This window comes from Ascaphus truei, chromosome 8, assembly GCF_040206685.1.
Source record: "Ascaphus truei isolate aAscTru1 chromosome 8, aAscTru1.hap1, whole genome shotgun sequence".
Lineage (NCBI taxonomy): Eukaryota > Metazoa > Chordata > Amphibia > Anura > Ascaphidae > Ascaphus > Ascaphus truei.
In genome coordinates, this window is record NC_134490.1 from 67,569,673 (window position 1) to 67,586,912 (window position 17,240).

Sequence of the window (17,240 nt, forward strand, 5' to 3'; positions counted from 1 at the left end):
AGAGAAAAGTCACTGACTGGCACTGAGTTTCAGAGGTTCAATTCCCGGTGTCGGCTCTTTGTGACCTTGGGCAAGTCACTTTATCTCCCTGTGCCTCGGGCACCACAAACATAGATTGTAAGCGCCACGGGGCAGGGACCTGCGCCTGCAGAAACAGGGGCAACGCGGTGCTAAAAAAAACTGCCCCAGATGTCTCAAAGAACAAACTGAATTACTTTCATTATTATTCATTTTCGGTGATAAATATGGGTTTGCTTTCTCACTGATTGGGACCAGTTTTGCAGACAGGAGACTTGTAAATAACTCCAATGTTATTAGCATCATTTCACATCCTGGGCAAACACCTCTCCTTGTCTTTAACATTCTATCTGTTGAACAACCGTTAGAGCAGATATCGCCAACTCCCGTCCTCAAGGGCCACCAACAGGTCAGGTTTTCAGGATATTCCTGCTTTAGCACGAGTGGGAGTGTCAATGACCGAGCCACTAATTGAGCCAACTGTGCTGAAGCAGGGATACCCTTAAAAGCTGACCCTTGAGGACTGGAGTTGGCCACCCCTGAGTTGGGGATATCCTTTTAATCTTATTTGCTGTATGTTAGGTTGTGGATTCCTCCAATATCTGGGCAATTAAACTGCCCGGCGTGGTATTATACATGTAATGTAATATCTAATCGTTTTACAGTTCTGACTCAGTTGGTTGCCAACCTGCTGCCTTGTAAGAGAAAAGTTCACTTAATTGGCAAAAGTAGAGCATCAGCCTCAGATCATTTTTTCTGAAAACAAGATTTATTGAAGATCTGTCTGTGAAAATCACTGCGGTGTGGAACGCTTTACTTATAGATTAAATTACTGAGTCGTGCCCAGCTACATTTTTCATTACAAAAATATTGGCTGGGAGAGTTTGACCTCATAATCTCTGAATTTTAAACAATAATCACACCAATAAGAATAGTTTTTTTTTTTAATGGAAGCTTCGTTCTTTACAAAGGGAACAGTTATTCTGAATATGGGAGAAACCATGACATGGGGGAGCGGTGGGGGTACCTGGATATTGTCCTTCACTTTCAATGCAGACATCACGATTTCAATATATAATACCTGAAAAAATCAGAATCATTTTGTAGTGTATGGTTTGTATAAGTTAAATTGGTTGGGGAGACATGCAGGTTGATTGTGCATTGTCATACCTGGTAAGGAACCAACAGTTATTTATTCATTATTATTTTTATTTCATATTTATTTGAATGTAGTAGAAACATGAAGACATAAAAATACAGGCAAATGCATACATGACAAGGGAAACGAGCCTTCATTTGAGACATTGGAAAGAGAATCACTGCCCCAAAGTGCTTACAATTTAATAGTATGATGGGGGATAGGATATATAGAAACAATATTATTAAATATAAGTGGTTTAGTGCATGGCGCAGAAGGCAGGTGCAGTTGTTAAGAGGGGGGTGACTTTATTGATGAATCCATGCTTCTTTAAAGATGACGTTCTAACTGGGACTTTAAAACGGGAAAGAGTGAGCTTGGTGAACATTAATTTGAAGGAACTTTTAAAGATGGGTGCAGGAAGTGAGCGGCTTTGGGCATGAAATAGCAATAGGACCGTGGTAAAGTGCGGAGACAGCTCAGAATTCAGGGTGCATGTAGAGCAGGGGTGCTCAACTCCAGTCCTCAAGACACCCTCCCCCCCCCCCCAACAGGTCAGGTTGTCAGGATATCCCTGCTTCAGCTCAGGTGGCTCAATCAAAGGCTAAGCCACTGATTGAGTCACCTGTGCTGAAGCAGGGATATCCTGAAAACCTGTTAGTGGCTCTTGAGGACTGGAGTTGGCTACCCCAGGTGTAGATGTACTGTATAGAGAGACAGATTAGAGTTGCCTTGTAACATGGCACAGAAAAGCATAGAGAAGGAGAGCAGTAGGATTTATCACATAATGGTGCATTTTAGCAGTAGTTCTGAAGCAGAGACTTGTGAGCTAGCTACAGAACAGTGTCTTCCATAGCAATCCAGCACATCAGTCATTTAGCAGGCACACATCAAAGAAAGCTGGAGATGTTGAAGATCTGGAAGGTAATTCATTGTGCTGTGTGGTTCCAGGCAATACATAAATGAGCTGAAAGAGAAAGACAAACCAATATCAGTCACTTCCTGAAATAAAATTATAATATCATTATTTGCAGAAACGGATTTAAGTCAATAGTAACGAAGGAGGATACCTTTTATTGGACCAACAAGTAGTTTATATGTTACAAGCTTTCGAGCCTCTCAGGGTCCTTCATCAGATTTTGAGCCTGAGAGGTTCAAAATCTTGTAACATATCAACTACTTGATGGTCTAATAAAAGGTATCATACCCCCTACTCCCTCTCCCTCTCCCTCTTTTGTGACTACATGGAAGAAAGGACCAACACGGCTACACACCCTTCTTTGCTTAAGTCAATATGGGATTCCATGCAATAGAGCTTTTTGTTAAATGAAAGGAAAGTAATTAGATCACCAAAAATAGCTGTGATGAGGGACAGAAGCTACCGACTTTCCTTTAGGATTTGGAGATTTTGACATTCTGTATAGATTCTGATGTCTCTAGCTCAGGGGAAGGTGCCACCAACAGGTCAGATTTTCAAGATATCCCTGCTTCAGCACAGGCCTTAGAATGGGCCACTGAGCCACCTGTGCTGAAGCAGGGATATCCTGAAAACTGAGCTGTTGGTGGCCCTTGAGGACTGGAGTTGCCTTCCCCTGCTCTAGTGGGAAGATAATCTGAATGCATGGAATGGTTCTCGGTTGAACTCCTGTATGTTGGGTTCTATAAAGGACAGTACCTGCTTAAAGAAGGGGTCTCAGTTGTCCTGAAAGCTTGCACTCTTTTTAACCACTAATTAGCCATTAAAGGTATCACTTGTACCTTATGTTGGTTCTGTATGTTAAATGTTGATTGAGTTTGATAAAAGCAACAGACATTTTTAGACATTTGATCAATAAAACACTCATCATTCATTTAATTAAAAAAAAAAAATGCCCAGCACTTTACTATACTTTCTGATACTATTGATGCAACTCCGAGTTTAATGATCTTGTTTAGCATCCGTGCTTTGGTGATTTTCAACTTTTGGCACAGTCATTAGTTACAAAGAGTAATTATTTTTCCACTAAGACATTTTTTTTTAAATGGCTCCAGGCAGCATTATTTAGAGAACAAGGAAACAAAATACCCGTGTAAAATAGTTAATCGCAAATTACTAATTAAGTTCCCTTTTTAAAATATCATGAAATATTATCTCCATGAAAAGTAAAAGGTCTGCTTGTCTACAACTTCTTCACGGTTGTTATATACACCCAATTCATCACTTCCTGTTTGTGCTGCTGGAAAGGGCTATCATTCTTGTGAGAAAGGCAATGACCCTTATCGGGAGGGTAAAGGGTCTGATGTGACATATTTAAGAGCGGATACGGTAAAGGTAATAATACCGCCTTGTTGTGTTCTTTATGACCTATAGTATGGTATTATTATCACAATAAAGATATCCTGGCAGATTATTCTCTATCATATTTAAAGTAAACGTTGCTGTCAGGCATACAAAATGTTACTTGTAGCTAGACAGACACCCTGCTTCCCGAAAATACTTAACAGTGCAGTTACCAGTGTCTGTTACTGCCTTCAAAGGAATCAAAATGGCCACCACAGCGCACGTGTCCCACGGGTCAATACGAAGGCAAAACCTCATAGTCTGTGGCTTCTTATTAGACAGCCATTTTAATCCTCTCAGTGATCACCGGTAACTAAAAAGGTAAGTATCTCAGGAAACAGGGGGTCTCCGGAGCTAAAAATAGCATGTTTCAGCTACAGGGGACCGCAGGGTTCGTGCTCTGTAATTTAAACAAAAATGAATTTAGGAGGGACTGCTGCATTAAAAACCAGAGTCTATATAATATTAGAATAAGATTCATCTCGTCTCCACATAACAAGCGTGAATAAGAACAATGGAACGACCCTAGATACATGTGGTTGCCATTCATCAAAAGATACAAAGTAATTGGTGAGGCAAGTACAAAACATTCTGAAACATTGTAAGTATTATATGTTACTATATAACACATGGAGCTGGATTTGTATTTTCGGAAGGATGGTGACCTCCTGTTATTGGTTTAAGATCCTCACAACCTACTCCCTGGTGATCTGCTAATGCAACATATACAAGATAATTATGTTTACAACTCAGAGAGTTTTCCTCCATGGAAACTAATGGAGAAGCAGGAGGAATTCACCTAGGAGGAAATGGTAAAACAAGGTTAAATTAGACGTTAGGGTTTGCCTGATCTGGGGTTACCTTTGCATGATGGGCCAAATGATGTGACTACAACCCAATGTGCATTAATCTCCTTAATAGCACTTCAGTAAAAAAAATGATAAAAGATTGGAAGCACTAAATGTACTGACTAGAGATGGACGAATCCGCCCCAAATCCGTTTCCAGGATGTTCTCACATTTTACCCCCAAAGTCCGTTTTGCGGTGTAAAATCCGCAAACTGATTTGGTCGGTTTTAATCCGCGTGAATTCATCAAAATCTGCCATTGGATACAATCCGTTGGTGAATTCTTAAGAATCGGATTGCTCAATCCGTGGATTTGATTCTACAAATCCGTCAACGGATTGCGAAATCCGCAGAGTGTATTGGCAATAATAATTTAAAAAAATTGCAAAACGCGAATCGGCCTTTTTGAGATTAATCTGGGGAAATCCACAGACCAAAGGAATCGGCTGATCCGCTGTGGTCCAAATCCGACCAATAAATGTGCCCATCTGAAGTACGGAGTTCTCAGCTCATGACCATAACATATGGAAGTACAAAACTGGCTCACCATATTCATCTATATACATTTATCCAATTCTTTCATGCTCTTATGTCAAAGAATGATGCATGTGTTACAGTGATGATAACAGAAACACGTATGAGAACATTCACACACCTCAGACATGTCCCCAAACCTGCTCAGCCCCATAATCACACAGCATTCAATGCTTCCACTGCAGCCAGGGATTCTGGGTAATGACAGGTAAACGAGCACTCATAGTGTACTACTTATTGCTTCTTATCCACTTTATCATGGAAACATTAAAGCATATTCCTGCTGCTTCACACTACTTATAAAGTAAAGCCTGGGAGTGGGACAAAGAAGTCCAGCAAACTTACTCACAAACAGCTGTTTCGACCTCAGAGTCTCATCACAGTGTGAGGGTGGTTGCTGGCCTTCCATTGAGAAGACACAAACAAGTCAAGCCATATACTTAAGGGGATTCATGTTAAAACGAGTGCAAATATAATGTATCACATTTATATAAACATTACATCCTAATTGGTTTCCATGCAAATTATTTTCCTAGATAAATCTCATGCAGTATTTTTGCTTCAGTTTGACGGGTTTAAGACTTTGTGTCATTGGAAATTCTGTATACAGTATGACATGCAGTGAAACTTCTTCTTCGCCATCTCAAGACTTTGTATTCATTTAAAGTTATAGAAACTCTCTGGTAGATGCATAGAAGCAGAACAGTAAACAAGTATTACTGCTTGCCAAAAGAATCCTGCTCCCAAAACATACACACAACATGGACCTAAAATACAGGTGGACCTATAATTTGTCCAGTATCCTCAAGTCAATTAAAAACATGTTATCTCTCCGCACTTGCGAGTGTTATCATTTTAAGTGTGTGGGACAAATCTGAGATATTTGAAGCTTAAGGAATTATGTTCTGTCCCAGGCAAGCATGCGAGGACTAGTTCCAAGATATCCAAGCCTGGCTAAATTCAGCGGCAACCCACAGAAAGGTTTCAGAAGAGAGTTTGGAAGCTTGAAAGGATATAATTTATGTGTCTGTTTACATGCAAGGACCCTCACATTTGCACTGTTTCAAAGGTTAAAAGTCTATATTCCTCAGATGAAGACCCATGGAGACACAAGACATTGGGAGCAGATTCATTAAGCGCCAGTATGGGTTAGCGCATCCAATCCGGCATTATCTTCCGTTCACATGAGATCGGGTGTGATTACCGGTACTGGCGCCTATTGTATCAACCCCATTGTGTAGAGTGTTTGGCCAATATCTACATGCCATAATAATTATATTGTGTGTGCAGTGCACGGTAGATGTCCACCGACAAAAACAAAAACCTATGACATTGGAGATTGTGGACTAAAAATGGGGCATTTTAATGGAAAAGTGAGAGTCCATTAAACTCTATGGGCTGACTGCGGCTGCTGAAAGTTAGTGAGACAGTAATTTGCTGAGACGGTCTCCAAATCAGTGAGAAATTGCTGCTCTGTCTGTTTGCTCACTATAATAAACAGAAACCTGTGATATGCATTAGTGTAACATTATGTTTTTCACTGAAGCAATCCGGGCCCACTCACCGCTCTCTTTAATGGAGATGTGCAAATGTCAGCACATTTGTATGATAAATCATAGAAATATGACTATTTAAGACATGCTATTGAATTTAATGTATGTATATAGTCTGTTGCTATTTTAACTCACACTAGGTTAAACAGTATTAGTACAGTTTTTTAAGCTCATCAAACATCTAATGTAAATAGTGTACAGAGCATTTGAGATATTACCATTAGTGAGGCAATCTTCATCATTGCGGACAGTTCTAATAGGACATCAAAGATACTTTATGGCCACAGGAACGAAGGCAAGTTCCCATTCCCTTCCTGGATCAGATATTATCTCGGTCACATTGTAGATCACGAAAGTGGACATGCCATGAAAGCAGATAAAGTTCTTACTCCAGGTCTGTGAAAAAGATCAAATATCTTGTGGCATTATGTATCATTAATTTCATTCATAAAATTAGCATGGTCATTAAATATTTTAACAACTCTTTGAAGTCAAGAATTCAATTTCAAAATGTTTCCTGTGAATGAATGAATACAATCAACTTACATGCAGCTTCAGTTTAAATGATCCCTTGAAAAGAAGTAATAAAATCTGCCAGTAATAAATGTCATCGATATAATGCCCGGGTATAAAAACTGTGAGAAAGCACAGCATTGTGTATATTATGTATAATTATTTACAACAGTGTTTAAAACAAATATGTTCATCTATACTAGACTCTGTTTATCCCATCTAATCAACAATGAGCATTCTCCTTCAGCTTTACTTTAGAAGTGCCCGATGCCAATGTACTTGTAACATCTCCACAAATGCCCTTTTACCTTGAAGCAGAACTTTGTACATATACTGACTGGCATTCACCGCTAAGTACCTAAGCAAACGTGCCTGTGAAAGGACTTCAAACGCTACTAAAAGAACTTCTAGATCTGCAATCTAATAAAAATGGGGGTTGGAAAAAGTTCTGTTATATTTAGGAATCTGGAGAAGTTTGACACTAGTATACCATTATGGTATCAAATGGCACATACCTGTAGGCCTTTAAAGTTGAATGTTTAAAAAATTCTGTAAAATGTATTCAATGCCAAAATGGCTCATATACAGGCATACCCCGCATTAACGTACGCAATGGGACCGGAGCATGTATGTAAAGTGAAAATGTACTTAAAGTGAAGCACTACCTTTTCCCCACTTATCGATGTATGTACTGTACTGCAATCGTCATATACGTGCATAACTGATGTAAATAACGCATTTGTAACAGGCTCTTTAGTCTCCCCGCTTGCGCACAGCTTCGGTACAGGTAGGGAGCCGGTATTGCTGTTTGGGACGTGCTGACAGGCGCATGCGCGAGCTGCCGTTTGCCTATTGGGCGATATGTCCTTACTCGCGAGTGTACTTAAAGTGAGTGTCCTTAAACCGGGTTATGCCTGTATAAAAGAAAAATGTGCCAAAATAAATAGATGCAGGTTAAGTGTTACACAAGACAAATTGGCTTATTTTAGCCAATTGGGCCATTTTCAGACAATATTCCCATTTGACTTCAATGAGGATTTTCGGTCGACAACGGCCAATCGGCTGTTTCTGTGGATATAGAATAAGTCCCAAAGGGTGATTCTCATCTGGTAGATATATCTTGACAGTTTGTTCCCTCACCCTACTGTACTTTCTCTGTTCTCTTCTCTAAAGTTTGACATTATTCTAGGACGTAGAGAAGCCGATGGGATTTCTTTAGTGGATAACAGTTCTGATCTGCTAGGATGATTGGAAGGAGAAATGTAAAAAAGGAAAAGATACAATAAAAAGATTTAGCTCATATTATCTGAGAAGTGATTAATCACTTTCATGCACATGCCTTGTTCCTTTAAGCATTTGTGAGACAGGCATCCAGAATGCCCATCACAGCTAAATGTCACCAGTTCCTTCTCCTTTCCAGTTACAGATGAATTGTTACTTAAAGATATTTCATCCTTTAATGCCTAATGTTTGAACCGGAGCATGCGTTCCGCCAAGGGTCATTCGTCTGCTGTCCTAATGTCCTACTCAAATATCTTTTTACCCCACTTCTCAATTTTCAAATGGGGTTCAGATGCCCATACACTTTCCCTTTATCCTCTGGTCCAAGGCCTTCGTTAGACAAGTCAGTTGATTGATGAGGCTTAGGGAGCTACTGCTAAAGAAAACAAATGCATGACAGTCACACTGAATTTACATGCCATTAAGAAGAAATCAACTGCTTGAGTGAGGAGAAAAGGATGTGGCGTTTCTGTTATTATTGCTCCTTTCTTAAATAGAGAAAAACGTGGCAACATTTTGATGTTTTCTTGGGGGTACTGCTCAAACGTTTAAGAAGCCAAACGTATTTGGTATTTGAGGAGGAATCAATCAGACTGTGTTAATGTCATGCAGTCAGTAATCTACTTTTCTGCCCTTTAGTATCTGTGTCGGTTGGAATGTTTTTTATTGATGCAAACTCAAACCTTGTGTATGGAAACATTTGGGTACATTGTACATACATGTGCAGCAATTCATTATTTGCCTCGCACTTCCCATTCCACACCTCCACATACCATATTGCCAATTTATTCAAAGAGATGCACAGTTCAATAATCATCGCTGGTAAGACATGCACGTTATAGATGTGTCTCTTATCCTCATTTTAAACCCCAAATAGCAAGCCTATGAGGAAAGTATCAAAGTTTCCCAGCTGCTAAATAATTACAAAAAGTAATATCAAAACACCATCAGATTAACCAAAGAGAAATAGCCTAATAAAAGCATGTACGTTGTAGACAAATGTGGAATATGATAGATATTACATGTGTTTAAAACCTCTGCCACTCACTGCCCCGCACCTCTGGAATGCCCTTCCCCTCAATATCCGACTAGCACCCTCTCTCTCTCTCAACTTTGAAGACCTATCCTAAAATACACCTCTTTAACGAAGCATATGGGTATCTCTGCTGGCTGATATTATACATCTCATATGCACTGACCTTGCCCCTTGCAGATGCACTCACCAGAACGCCCTCCTACTGTCTCTGTAAATTTGCCCCACTTACTACTTAGATTATAAACTCATCGGGGCAGATAGTCCTTTTCCTATTGTTACTTTCATGTCTGAAGCGCTTATTCCCATTATGTGTTATACTATTATCGCGCTATATACATAAAGATATACATACATACAGGGCTGGTGCAAGAGTGTTTGGGACCCTAGGCAAACCTTCAGTCCTGTGCCCCCTCCCTCAACCCCCTGAACTTTCAGATTTTTTAAAATGTTATTATAGCTTCATTGTCTCTCACCCACTCCTCATCATCTCTCATTTCACACACCCCTCCCGCTCCTTCTCAATCACCCCCTCCTCCTTTCACCCCCTCCTCTTCTCTCTCCCTCCTTCACATCTTCCTCGCTCAGCCTCTTTCTCCTCTTCCTCTCTCACCCCTTCCTTTTCCTCTTCTTCTCACCCCCTCCTTCTCTTCTTCTCTCATTTCCTCCTTCTCCTCTTCCTCTCTCACCCCTACTCCAACTCCTCTCACCTAACTGGCATCGGTGGAGCAGGGCAACAGGATGGTGGGCAGAAGCGGGAGAAGAGGACGGAGGAGTGGGACGTCAGCCGGTGGGAGAAGAGGATGGAGAACGGCAGGAGCAGAGCAGGCCAGCAGAGGAGGAAGGCAGTGGTGGCGGCGTGAAAACAGGACTGAGGACCATGGGAGCAGAGCAGGATGGCACAGGAGGACGAAAGGGGAGGACCTGTGCTGTAGAAGCAGCAAACACCGAAAGTCAGTAAAGACTTCTGGGTTGGACCACTGGGGCGCGCTCTTCCCCACCATCCTCCTGTGCTGCCCTGCTCCGCTCTCATAGTCCTCAGTCCTCTTCACCTCCTCTGCTGCTACTGCCGCCGCCACCCCCCCCCCCAAATGTGCCACCCCAGGCGACAATTCATTGCGACACATTGCATTGTGGTAGCAATTCATACATTACATGCAGAGCCGCCAACATGGTGGAGGGCCAGGACAATTGTCCCAGGTTCGTCAATGAACCCAAAAGTTGTGCTTGGCATCTACCTCGCCACTGACAGGTACACAGAGCCCTCACCCAGATCACACTTTGAGACTGTAGTCCTGGACCCCGGAAAAGCTGATTACATGTAATGTTTGGTGTCAAGTCAGAGTGATGTAGGTGATTTAGGTCATGTATAGATCTGCAATAGTTGCTTGAAAAAGGAGGTCTCACTTTAAAGCCACAACCCTGCTTTCCTTTAAAAAATAAATAATAGGTTTTAAGGAGGGGACCACCAGAGCGGAACTGTGTTAATTTCAGAGATACTTACCTCCGTAGGGGGTGTCGGCAGCAGCTCCAGCTGGGTTGGGGGAAAATAATTGCGGATTTAAAGCTCCCGTGTCACGCGGGCCAATAAGAAGCCATGACATCATCCTTTGTGCCTTCCTATTGGCCCGCGTGACCAGGACTTTTAAAATTCAATATCTGCTTCCCTGCACCCACTACGAAGGTAAGTACCTCAGGGAGCAGGTCCCCGGAGCTGAAATTAATGCAGATCAGCTCTGAGAACCCCTGCTGCTCACCTATTAAAAAAACACAACGTTCTGCTTATTTAAAAGTGCAATCTCACATAGTCAGCCAGTTAAATTTTTTAGGGGCCTCTGAATGGTGCAGTATTTGTTAATCAACTGTTTTTCTCTCCTTTACCCATCCTGTCCTAATGAGAGACCCAGTAAAGATAAGGGGAGGGTGGTCTGTACAAGCACTTCATGATCACACAGTGACATCACACCATGACATCACACAAATGGGAGACGCAGAAGAAATCAAAACCCTCCCAAGTTAGTTAGAGATAACATATGTTATGGGCATATGTAACAGATTGAAAGGTGAGAGCTGAAGTATTGAAATTACTTTAAACTGGAGGCGGTTTTGAGAGTCTCTGGTAGGTTGTTCCAGGTGTGAGGTGCGCGGTAACAGAAGGTGGACCATAAATAGTCTTTTGGAGTCAGATCTCAGGGGATAAGTGCTGCATGTGGTAGGGGTGAGGAGCTTGTTCAGATAGGCGGGTAATTTGCCCAGAAAGTATTTGAAGGCAACATAGGAAAAATGTACTTTACGTCTGGACTCAAAGGATAGCATATCAAGTTCTTACAGCATTTCGCAGTGATGTATGTTGTAGTTACATTGTAGTACAATGAGCATATTGAGTTGTAGAGGGTGTCTAGTTTGCTAAGGTGAGTTTCGGGTGCTGCACCATATACTATGTCCCCATAGTCTATAATTGGCATTAGCATCTGCTGTGCAATGCAATTTTTGACCAGCTGGCTTAGGGAGGATTTGTTCCTATAAAGTACACCTAGTTTGGCATAAGTATTGGATGTCAGAGTATCAATGTGCAACCCAAATGTTAAATGGGAGTCAAACTATATGCCTAGATATTTAAAACTAGTGACAGGGGCTAGGATGGTGTTAGAGTTGGTTCTGATCTGTAGCTCTGTAGGTAGGTTTAGAAATGTAGCCTTGGTGCCAAATACCACTGTTACAGTTTTTTCAGTGTTTAAAAACACTTGGTTTTGGGAATCCAGTATTGAAGTCTTAAAAAATCAGATTAAAGTATGTGTCCAAGGTCAGAGAGGCTAGGGCTGTGTGCATATTATATTGTAGTATATTTACTACATGGCCATACCTTCTCCTGATTATCTCAGATGCTTATTTTAGGAACAATACAGGGTATGGGTTTACTAAATGATAGAGACTTATATCAGGAAATCGGTTCTGTTGTCTGTTAGCGAGAGAACCAGGTATGGATGGTACAAATTCCTCAACAAAAATGACCATAGGGTTTTTGTCACTTTTATTACTCACCATAACTTAACTATATATATATATATAACAAATGTAAATATACTGTATGCTCATTTGCATGGTTCCCTATAGGCTTAAGCTTGCTGCATGGTCACAGCTTTGAGCATGCAGCAAGCTTAAGCCTATAGGGAACCATGTTAAAAATGGTTTTTGAAGCAAAAAGTGGCACTGTGTGCTCATTTGCATGTCATTTCCCAGAATCCCTTGCTGCAGTGGAAGTGCTGTGTGCTGGGTGATAATGGGGAAAGGCGGGTTGCAGACCTGCCTAAGACATGCAGATGAGCATACAGTTGTATTTACATTTGCATATTTGCTTTGCTGTGGAGGGTTTTTGTCACTTTTTTTACTCACCATAACTTAACTCAGTATTATGGTTGGCCCATCCTTTAGCCTCTTTGCATACCCAGTTAATCAACCCCACACTGATGAGACCCATTAAGGTCACAGCCTTGAGCACAGCCAGGGTTAAGATGCATTGCCAGAAAACCCACCCACAGATAGCTGTTTCGACCTTAATGGGGCTCATCAGTGTGGGGTTGGTTAACTGTCTATACAATGAAGCGAAAGGATGAGGTTTACCATACTGAGTTAAGTTATGGTGAGTAAAAAAAGTGACAAAAACCCTCCACAGCAAAGCATATAGCAAATGTAAATATACTGTATGCTCATTTGCATGTCTTTGGCAGGTCTGCAATCCCACCTTTCACGTCAAGGCAACCCGTGGCATGCAGGTTTACAAACGCTTTGGCCAAAGGGTTTAACAAAATACCCTTTTTCATGACAATATTATTTTATTTTAGCCTAATTAGTACGGAGCGCAGGAATCGTTCTTTTTGTTTTTCTATATGTAAGGCCTATCTTTTTACCTGCAGCAAACTTCTATAGGGAGGAGCGCGGTATGTACAGTTTATATATATATTTATATATATATATATATATATATATATATATATATATATATATATATATAAGCCAGTAAACCCACTCTTTGCATCTCATGCATTGGCTTAAGGGTTGTTCATGTAATGTGAGCTTGAGACAAAAGGTGGCACTGTGTGCTCATTTGCATGTCATTTCCCAGAATCCCTTGCTGCAGTGGAAGTGCTGTATGCTGGGTGATAATGGGGAAAGGCGGGGTTGCAGACCTGCCTAAGACATGCAGATGAGCATACAGTTGTATTTGCATAGATTTATATATATATATATATATATATATATATATATATATATAAATATATATATATATACATATATACAGTGTGTATATATATATATATATATATATATATATATATATATATATATATATATATATATATATATATATACACCATTTTTGTTTCCTTATTAAAATGCAGATACACAAATATTTGCTGTCACATGTAGCCAGTGACAAAATAGCACAGGACTGTTAAAAATAGTTTTTTTTAATTGGGATAATTGGAATGGTTTTTTTTTCTTTGTCCCTATAAAACATTGATGTGTAAATCCCTATCCTACAGTTAACACTGTGCTGCTATGTATAGCACTGTTGATAACTACTTTAGCATATAGATTTTTGCTATGATTCATAAAATGTTGACACAATCTAATAAATAATGGGATAAAATGAAGCTGGTTGCTGTCCCAAAATAATTTAGTTTACAATATCACTTCACCTCTCTCATTATATATTCTATTCAACCATCTCTTCGTATCCCCTTGGTCTCTCCTTGTCTATTTGCCTTCCCCATTCAATTCAATACAGCTTACACTTACTGTCAAATCTACAAATTAAATCATTCAAGAGCTCGGTTTGATCAAAAGAGGACTCTGCTGTCTTGTGTCAGTGGCTGATGCATTTTTAAGTAACATGTGCTTGACGTTTCATTTCTACACTGAAACATCCACCATTGCTCTGCCACATGCTGTGAAGTTGATTTATGAACGGACCAAGCTGCCAGTGTATTAGGTTGTATTTCACCCCGTTGTTCAGTAGCAGTTCTATTTAAAAGTCAATGTGTAAGCTCTGCTGCTTCACATGCGTGTTATTTTCAAATAATGGTAAATCCGGGCGGATTCCGCGACTATGACCAACCCAAATTCAAGTGGGCAACCAAGACATGTCATTTTTTAGATTTTTTCCCCCTTTTTTTTTATGGCCGGTGTTTGGATTCAAGATAAAAAGTAGCAAACACAAACACAAACACAAACACAAGGGTCTATTGGTTAGATGGAAGGAGCGGCTCAATGAATAACAACACTGACTCTGATAACAACAACAGGGGAGCCTGGTTCAATTCCCGGAGTCAGCTCCTTGGGTACTCACTTTAACTCCCTTTGCCTCAGACACCAAAATCATAGATTGTAAACTCATCTGGGCAGGGACTGTGTCTGTAACATTCCTATGGGCTGCGTACTGTGCACTATACTGTCATTGTGAGGCGCGTTGAGTCCCATTGGGAGCAAAGCATTATATGAAATAAAGTTATTATTATAACGTCTCTTTGCTTTTAAAGGTCCCACTATAACGGTAAGTCCAGTCAACAGGTAACAAGTTACCAGATACCGTTCCCCCTGCTATAAACAGTACAAGGCAGCTGATCCAGTCCACAGAACCTGATAAGATTGTTTGATATTTTTGTATTCCCACTAAAGAATGAGATAAGCGCATTCGTTGAATGTTAAATAAATAAATACATTCTGTAGTTGATTTAATGAATTGATTATTATTATTTTAGGAATATTTTTTTTTTTAAAATACAGAATATTATTGTTGAATTCTGCCAAACAGAGAAAAAAGCCTGTGCAGAATGACAACTTTAAATGCATAAGGAAAGAGAGTTTGTAGTGCAGGCCTGTGTTGGTTGTGCAGTGCAGCGTGTCTGTATGTCAGTGTATGAAACCATTGCTAGGGCTTAGCAGATATTTATTTGAACACACTGAGCCAAAAGTTATTATTATCACTATCCTTATTATTTATTTATAAAGTGCCAACTTACTCCGCAGCGCAGTACAAAGTGGGCACAGAGTGATAAAAATGACATTAAAAAATGTTATGCCAAATAAGGACAAAACGTAAACAGATACAAACATCACGAGGGCGCTGAGCCTGAGCGCTTACAATCTAGAGGAAAGTTAATATTGATGCTGGCAAACATCAACAAACAGATCGATGTGTGAGCTAAAATTGCACCTCATTTTATTCCATAGGCAAAATCATGTTTTGGCTGAATTAAGTGTATCACAATTGTTTTGTCCAATAGTTATAGTGTATGAAATGAGCTTTAATGCAGGGGGGCGCAAACTTTTTTCCCTGCGCCCCCCTGACGGCTGTCCCCTCGCTCCCGCGCCCCCCCAACCCCAACTTACCCGCGCTCCGGCGTAATGACGTCACGTTGCCATAGCAACGTGACGTCACATGACCTCGCAGCGTCATTTTGACGCCGCGTTGCCATGGCGCCGCAGGGAGGAAGCCGCCGGAGCCACGGTAAGTTAGGTTTACAGAGGCCCTGCAGCTCCCCCGGCACTTAATTTAAGTGCCTTCGGGAAGCGCGCGGGGCCTCTGTAAACCCCGCGCCCCCCGTCGGCAGTGTCGCGCCCCCCCTGGGGGTCGCGCCCCACAGTTTGCGCACCGCTGCTTTAATGGATGTACTGTATATAGTGTTACAATCATATTTACTAAACTTCAATCATTCTTTTATTCAAAAAGTAGAGCTGGATATTCATTTGGATTTCTACTTTAGTGATCATTTAGCTACAAGTTGATTTTTAAAGGGCGAATCCTTGTTTTGCTTAATCTTATATATTTCATTGAGAATGTTGCCTTGTGCATTACGTGTAAATTAAACCCTGGGTCTGGGTAGAAACAATATCTGTTCATACTTTTGTTTTCATTATTCTTTGAATTATGACAACCAAATGGTCACATTTAATTAGTGCTGACATCATCATCATGCCTACAGAAATCTAAATACATCTAAATAAAGGTCAAACACTCTCCCTTCTTCACCAGTTTTAATGGTTGTTTTGTCATTTGAAGACTTTTCACAATACACTTGTATTTAAATAATTAGGAGGCAGCCTTTTTGGAGCCTGTTCTACTGGCCACTTGTGAACTCAAAGGCAGGAAACATAGACGCCAATTTACTAAATGAAGATAATGCTGCATAAAAACGAAAGCGGTAAATAATGCGAGCAAATACAAATAAGCGTTAACTCATAGAAATCCACATTAATCTGCGCTAGCGATGCAGGTGTGTGTCTCTGCAGATATCACACTTTTCTAATAGGCTTTTTTAAATAATATCCTATGGCAGAAAATGATTTAACCCATTTGATTTTTGGCTGATTCAATCTTTTTTGCATAAATCCGTTGTGCCCTCCTTGTCAGTCCCATTAACCCCTGTGATGCCTGAGGCTAGCAACCCATATGCAAAGTCATTTCTTCAGCCACCAAAGGGATTAACATACAACATAACACCTTACAAATAAAACACACAAAGCATGACATGCATGTGTGCAGATGGTAAGCCTTTAGTAGCCCAAGTGGTCAGCTAGTCATGGGTTAAACACGACTAGCTGGCCACTTGGGTTTCTAACCGGTTAATATATTAATAAGTTCAACATTGTCAATATTATGTATTTTTATCATTAATTTTAGGTTGACTAGTCTTACTTTACCTATGTCTATAGTAGCCATTAGATACATCCAGGGATTGGAGGGAGCATATGTCCGGAACACCCCAAAAAATAAAGAAAAATATCTAGTGCAATACAGCCATGGTAATGTGAAATAAGCGAATAGATCTTGGCTCTTACGCAGAACCAATTTACAAGAAGTAGGGTAAATTACAGCGATGACAGGAGACCGTATGGCAGCTTAGTCCAGCAGGTAAGTAGATCGTGGTATATCTCAGGGAGAAAAAACAACAGAGGACTCCTAGTGCAGACCAATAAACAATTTATAAACAGGTAAAAAA

At 40.5% G+C, this 17,240-nt stretch overlaps 1 long non-coding RNA gene across 9 annotated transcripts in view; it reads right to left on the bottom strand.

Moving 5' to 3' along the window:
* Positions 1 to 978: 978 nt before the first annotated feature.
* Positions 979 to 17,240, bottom strand: part of LOC142501886 (uncharacterized) — a 104,063-nt gene continuing 87,801 nt past the window's right edge. For 7 of the 9 annotated variants that reach the window (XR_012803593.1, XR_012803587.1, XR_012803594.1 and 4 more), the window contains 2 exons: positions 6,629 to 6,806; positions 979 to 2,123 (listed from right to left, as the gene is read on the bottom strand). This is a non-coding gene — a long non-coding RNA (uncharacterized LOC142501886). Of the gene's footprint in view, positions 2,124 to 6,628; positions 6,807 to 8,063; positions 8,163 to 17,240 lie in introns of all 9 variants that reach the window. The other 2 variants (XR_012803592.1, XR_012803591.1) reach the window with 2 other exon arrangements.